This window comes from Osmerus mordax, chromosome 2 (genome assembly GCF_038355195.1).
Source record: "Osmerus mordax isolate fOsmMor3 chromosome 2, fOsmMor3.pri, whole genome shotgun sequence".
In the NCBI taxonomy this organism is placed as follows: domain Eukaryota; kingdom Metazoa; phylum Chordata; class Actinopteri; order Osmeriformes; family Osmeridae; genus Osmerus; species Osmerus mordax.
The window spans coordinates 21759707-21765441 of NC_090051.1; positions in this window are offsets into that span (position 1 = coordinate 21759707).

The window sequence follows — 5735 nt, forward strand, 5'->3', positions numbered from 1 at the left end:
AAACAGGTATAAATTATACAATTTACAGAATTATTATGACATCTGTAACTCAGCACTTGGCAGAAGGAACAGGTATTGTAGAGGTTCTGGTCCGGCAATAAAAAATAATAAATAAATATAATAGCAGCTGTGGTAATCGTGTTGTCAGATGCCTTAGGTCTAGGTTCACTTTCACGCCTAAAGGGACAAAACATTCAAACTGCGGTTTCTCTATAGGCTCTCGTCTTGCTAAATTCAAATATCCGCGACCGATTATCATCACATTTGAATAAAAACCCTTTTTTTAAGACCGATAAACAACGGGAAAAGTACGATTGTGTGAGACGCCTCGGGAGAAACGGACTGGGAGCTGCGCCTGTTTCCTCAGGGTGGGAGGGTGACAGGTTGTGTCTTCATGGCACCGTGACGGAGCCTCTCCGCGGGGCTCTCACTAACCTGGGTTTCCTCTTACGCTGCCTTCATACATTATCAATGAAGGGGTCCTGTTGCTCGTCACGTGAGCGCACACGCTGTGACAGGCAGCCCTACAGGAGATTGTGAAGTGAATTGAATTTTTATTTTAAAAGAATTCACAGCATGTGGAAAGACTGCGCCAACGATTAATGAAGCAACTCAGTCTTTATAGTTATTGGGTTACTTTACTGAGTTTTTATTTTGTATTTCTTTGATTATAGAAATGTAGGCCTACTCCAGTCTGCATACAAAACGTGACTTACTAACCCCATTGTAAACTATTTTGAATGCTTGCATTCAAAACTCTACTCATTTATGACGGTACAAGAAACATTGTTTTTTCTTAATGTAGGCTATTCATCAAAACCATAAAGTACTCAATTGTAAAAAAAATAAGATATTTCTAAAGAAGATTTGGCCTCAGTATAAAACGCATTAAAAACTGTTTTCCTTACCTGAGCCCAGGTGGCCAGCGTTTGTCTCCTCCCCACACTATCAACTTTACAACTCCTCAGTATACTTTCTCTCTCATCCTCTCCTCCTTTCTCTCTTTCTCTCTCTCTTTCTCTGCCTTTTTGTTAGCCTGTCGGCTGTTGCTAGGTGACAGCCAAGCAGATTCCAGTATCCAAGGGCCAGTTTCAGTACACAAACGACGGGAATTTATCTCCACTGGCAGTTGTTCTATTGTTTTTGGATCGGTGTGCTTCCACCTGATGGACTTGGCTTGCTGTTTCTGCAGGGGGTTCACAGAATGCTGATAAGGGAAGAGTTGCTGTAAATAACAAACAAACCATGGTGCTGTGAATCGATGGCACTACACCAATCACCAAGGCCTTTGACTGAATGACACGATGAATATTAATTATAATAATTGTTTGTTATTTTTTTGGAACGTTGAACAAAGGCATTAGAACATGACACATCGTCAAGCTTGTAGTTTTAATCATAGACATATATACTGTATATATGTCTATGGTTTTAATAGTTAAGTTGAATGAAAGTCAAACCAGTGGAATCATGGGCTTTCTTTATGACATCAGAATTCTATGATAGCTAGTGATCGCAAAATACATATTTACCTGTTTGGCCTCTAGTGGAGCTGGTAAAAGCAGAGCTCCTATCCCATATCCAAACACCAGCTATGTCCCACGGGACAAACTGTAGCACAGCCTCCACCAGCCTGGACCACAGGCCACCCCTCCTAGATCTGGACAGGGCAGATCATATCTGGCAGAATGTAAAGCATGAGGTGAGACCATAGTCCATTACATGGGTGTGTTTAATGTAGGTTATATGGTCACCACTAGTTCATACTTGCGCACAGAAATACTGAGGTACACTTGAAGATGATAAAACCACAGTAAATCATGCAACGAAAAAATAATAATTTTCATGCAGTTTTGAGCCTGATAAGATTAGATTTTGTCCTTCACTAAAATGTCAAGAGAACAGTCGTTGCGGAGAAGACATACTGTGCTCCCTCTGAAGACAATGAAACTGTAATGAGCTGCTCCTGAGACGACGCTGGCCACTTGAAACTGACACTGGTCGTGTGTCCCTACTGTCACGTCAAGCCCCATGATGAGAGGAAACGAGACCCCAGAAAGGGGCGCTCCCACGAGAGAGTAACAACCCAAATTCAGGACAACAGGAAATGACATCTAGCCTAGATTCATGTCCCGTGCCACTGACCTACTATGGATTTAAAGTGATGTGTATTTGCCCTCTGCTTATCCAGGGTGGTATTTGTCTTTTTGTACAATCTGATAGCTGTGGGCCTAGTTAGACAGTATGTTAGATTAAGGAGGTAAAAGTCTTCAACCTCGAAGTGATAGTTGTGTAGTAGGGTTCAGGAGGGAGTAAATTAACTGTGACATCATGGGACAACGTTTTAAGAAACATTTCCTAATGACATTTCCCAAGAATAGATATTTTGCTCCAAAAACCTTCACCAGTCAGTGTTACACGCTTAACACTGGGCTCAATTAATCCGCTGCCGATCAAAATTAACAAACAAGGCAAGCCATTTGGTGCCAAATAAAAACATTGACGGGCCTTCCGTTCCCAGGTGATCTCCGCTCTCTGCGGCCACAAGTTCACCGCCGTACCTCACCTGCACGACGCTCACCTTTTCCACCCCTTCCACTTGATCGGCAAACGCACAGAGCGCTCGCTACTGTCGCGAAAAGTCCGCAACCTCTTCCCGCTAGGACCGCTGCAGGACCTGCTAGACGACCGCAAAGACCTCCACGGGGCATCGCTGGCCAAGGAGGCTCCAGAGCGCCGAGACTTCCTCCACGAGGCGGTCCTGGACGGGCTGGGGCGGGTGCGGGTGCAGGTGAACCACACCAGTAAGGAGGCAGCAGTGTGTCTTCTCCCTCCACACAGACAGCTGGCCCTAAGAGACAACCTACCCTGGCTGGACTCCGTGCATTGCCTCTATCTGGTGAGAGATCAAGCAGGGGAGGTTGAGAGAAAATCATTATGCCTATAAATGTTTACCTGGTGAGCTAAACCGCATATGCTGTTGAGAGACAGGAAATAAATTGAGAGAGGTGAAGTGAAAATAGATGAAGGAATTAGGATTATGATGAGGATTATGTTTACGACCAAAGTATTTCTGTATTTCTCACTGAAAACACTTGGAAATTGTAAATAACCGAATAAGAATCTCCCTCCATTTCCCTGCCCTCGTTCCTCTTCCATCCCCCCCCCCCCCCCCCTCACCTCCAGGTGAGCCAGGCGTACTGCAGTTCTGACATCAGACTGAGGCTCTTAGGGACGGAGAGCAGGACGGAGCTCAGGCTGGGGCCCGACACCCCCGCTGGACTTCTCCTGCCTCCGGCTCTCCGTCTCCCCTTCCGGCCTGCTGGAGGTGTGCCGCGGCCTGGAGGACAGCTGCCCCCACCCCCGGGCCAGGTGGGCCCGCTACGGCTCGCCAGAGTACCACGCCCTGACGGCAGAGAAGCCCGCCGCGCCCAGGCTGATGGGCCTCCTGGCGCAGTTCGGTGAGGGCCTCTTCTGTTAACAACGTTCCGATTTTCCCTGCTGTGCCGTTGTGTACACGCAGGACGGCGAGGAATGTAAAGTTAGCATAGTCAGAAGTGCTTCTCTACAAAACCAGAGACAGAAAAATATTTCTCAACTTTGTCCTGCTTTGTTATTATTATATTATTGTCATTCATAGCACATATGCATGTTTATGATTTCCAACTTTGTCACCTAGAAATCAAGATCTATGAATTAATACAAATGATAAAAAGGTGAACTATCATCGTCACCATCAACTCGTCTAAACTCTTGCGTTCTTTCTGCCCTTCCTCCAGTCTTCCACATCTCCGGTCGCTCCGCCACTTCTCTGCCCGCCTCGGCCATCACCCCGCCGGGCCTCTCGAGCTCAGAGGTCCCCCTGGACTACCAGGAGGAGCAGGAGATCTCCACCCAGGCCCTCCTGCCCGTGGAGGAGGAGGAGGGTGGCTGAGGGAAGAGAGGAGGGGGGGAGGGGTGGGATGCGTAAGAATGGATGAAGGAGGAGGGATGGAGCTGGCGAGAGTTGAGAGAAAAGGTGGTGGGAGGGTGGGGAGACAGATGAAATAGCTGTTGGGAGAGAAAGGAAGCAGCAAGAGGGTTAGGAGAGGAGGAGAGAGGAGAGGAGGAGGAGAGAGGAGGAGAGGAGAGAGGAGGAGGAGAGGAGAGAGGAGGAAAGAGGAGAGGAGAGAGGAGGAGAGGGCCAAGGGAAAGAAGACAGAACTACAAGACAAGGGATGGATGAGACAAAAGCTGTTCACGTGATTAAAGCCAATCGACTTCTGGAGATGTATTCATTATTTATTGCACCAACTCATAACCCTTACCATCGGAAATCTTTGCATATCCATCACCTTATTGTAGTGTATCTTGCAAAAATAGTTTGAGATTGCACTCCCTGTACCAAATTTCCTCTGAGAGCAAGTCCATTTCTATAGTCAATCTCATATATTACATCGTGTCTGAGGAGTTGAGTAGAAATGTAGAGCAAGACTCTGGCCTTCTTGTCATCTTTAAGTGACTCATATCACATTCAGCAAACAGAGAGAGGAAGTGGGGGAGAGAGGAGAGGAAGAGAGAGAAGATGAGGATGAGGAAGCGAGAGGATGAGGGAGAAAGGATGAGAGAAAGACAGACAGGAGAGGATGAGAGACAGGAGAGGATGAGAGAGACAGGAGAGGATGAGAGACAGGAGAGGATGAGAGAGGAGAGGATGAGAGACAGGAGAGGATGAGAGAGACAGGAGAGGATGAGAGACAGGAGAGGATGAGAGAGAGGAGAGGATGAAAGAGACAGGAGAGGATGAGAGACAGGAGAGGATGAGAGAGGAGAGGATGAGAGAGACAGGAGAGGATGAGAGAGGAGAGGATGAGAGACAGGAGAGGATGAGAGAGGAGAGGATGAGAGAGACAGGAGAGGATGAGAGAGAGGAGAGGATGAGAGAGAGAGGAGAGGATGAGAGAGACAGGAGAGGATGAGAGAGAGGAGAGGATGAGAGAGAGGAAAGGATGAGAGAGACAGGAGAGGATGAGAGAGAGGAGAGGATGAGAGAGAGGGAAAGAGAAGGACGAGGGAGATTATTGCAGCACCATGACTCGATCATTCCTTCATCTTTTAGAACCATAGAGAAACAGACATCAATGTCTCCCTGAACCAGAGAAGAGAAAAAAGGGCATCAAATGAAAGCTCAGATGTGTCACACCACATTTCTGAGAAAGCGCTGGTATATTCAGTTCGACCACACCGGCAGGACGGCAGACCTCCAGCGGCAGACCTATCGCTTTGGATAAAAGCGACTGCTAGAAGCTAAAGAAACATAATTATTAGTACTATTATTATTATGGAAAGCAGGGTGAACTTAACCCTCGTGCTGCCTTCGGGTCACGTGACCCAAAGGTTCATAACGAACCATCGTTGTGTTTACACAATTTTACCCAATACAAAACAAATAAAAATAATTTTCTTTTAACCATTCCAATGTGAGGGGTCTGAGACAGCCCGACAGTTAAAAGAAAATGCTTCACTTTGTTTTTGTATGAGGTAAATTTGTCGCAATACGACGGTGGGTCACAATGACTGATGAGTCAGAATGACCCGAAGATAACACAAGGGTTAAACATGAAGAGATGAATGGATGAACTGCTGTACTCTGAACTGAAATAACCTTGGGATTTATGTGCACTGTGTCCCCCTGCACATCGTACAGCATGTGCAACGCTGCCTGTAAAGCAGTCATTCAAGACTGCTATACAGAT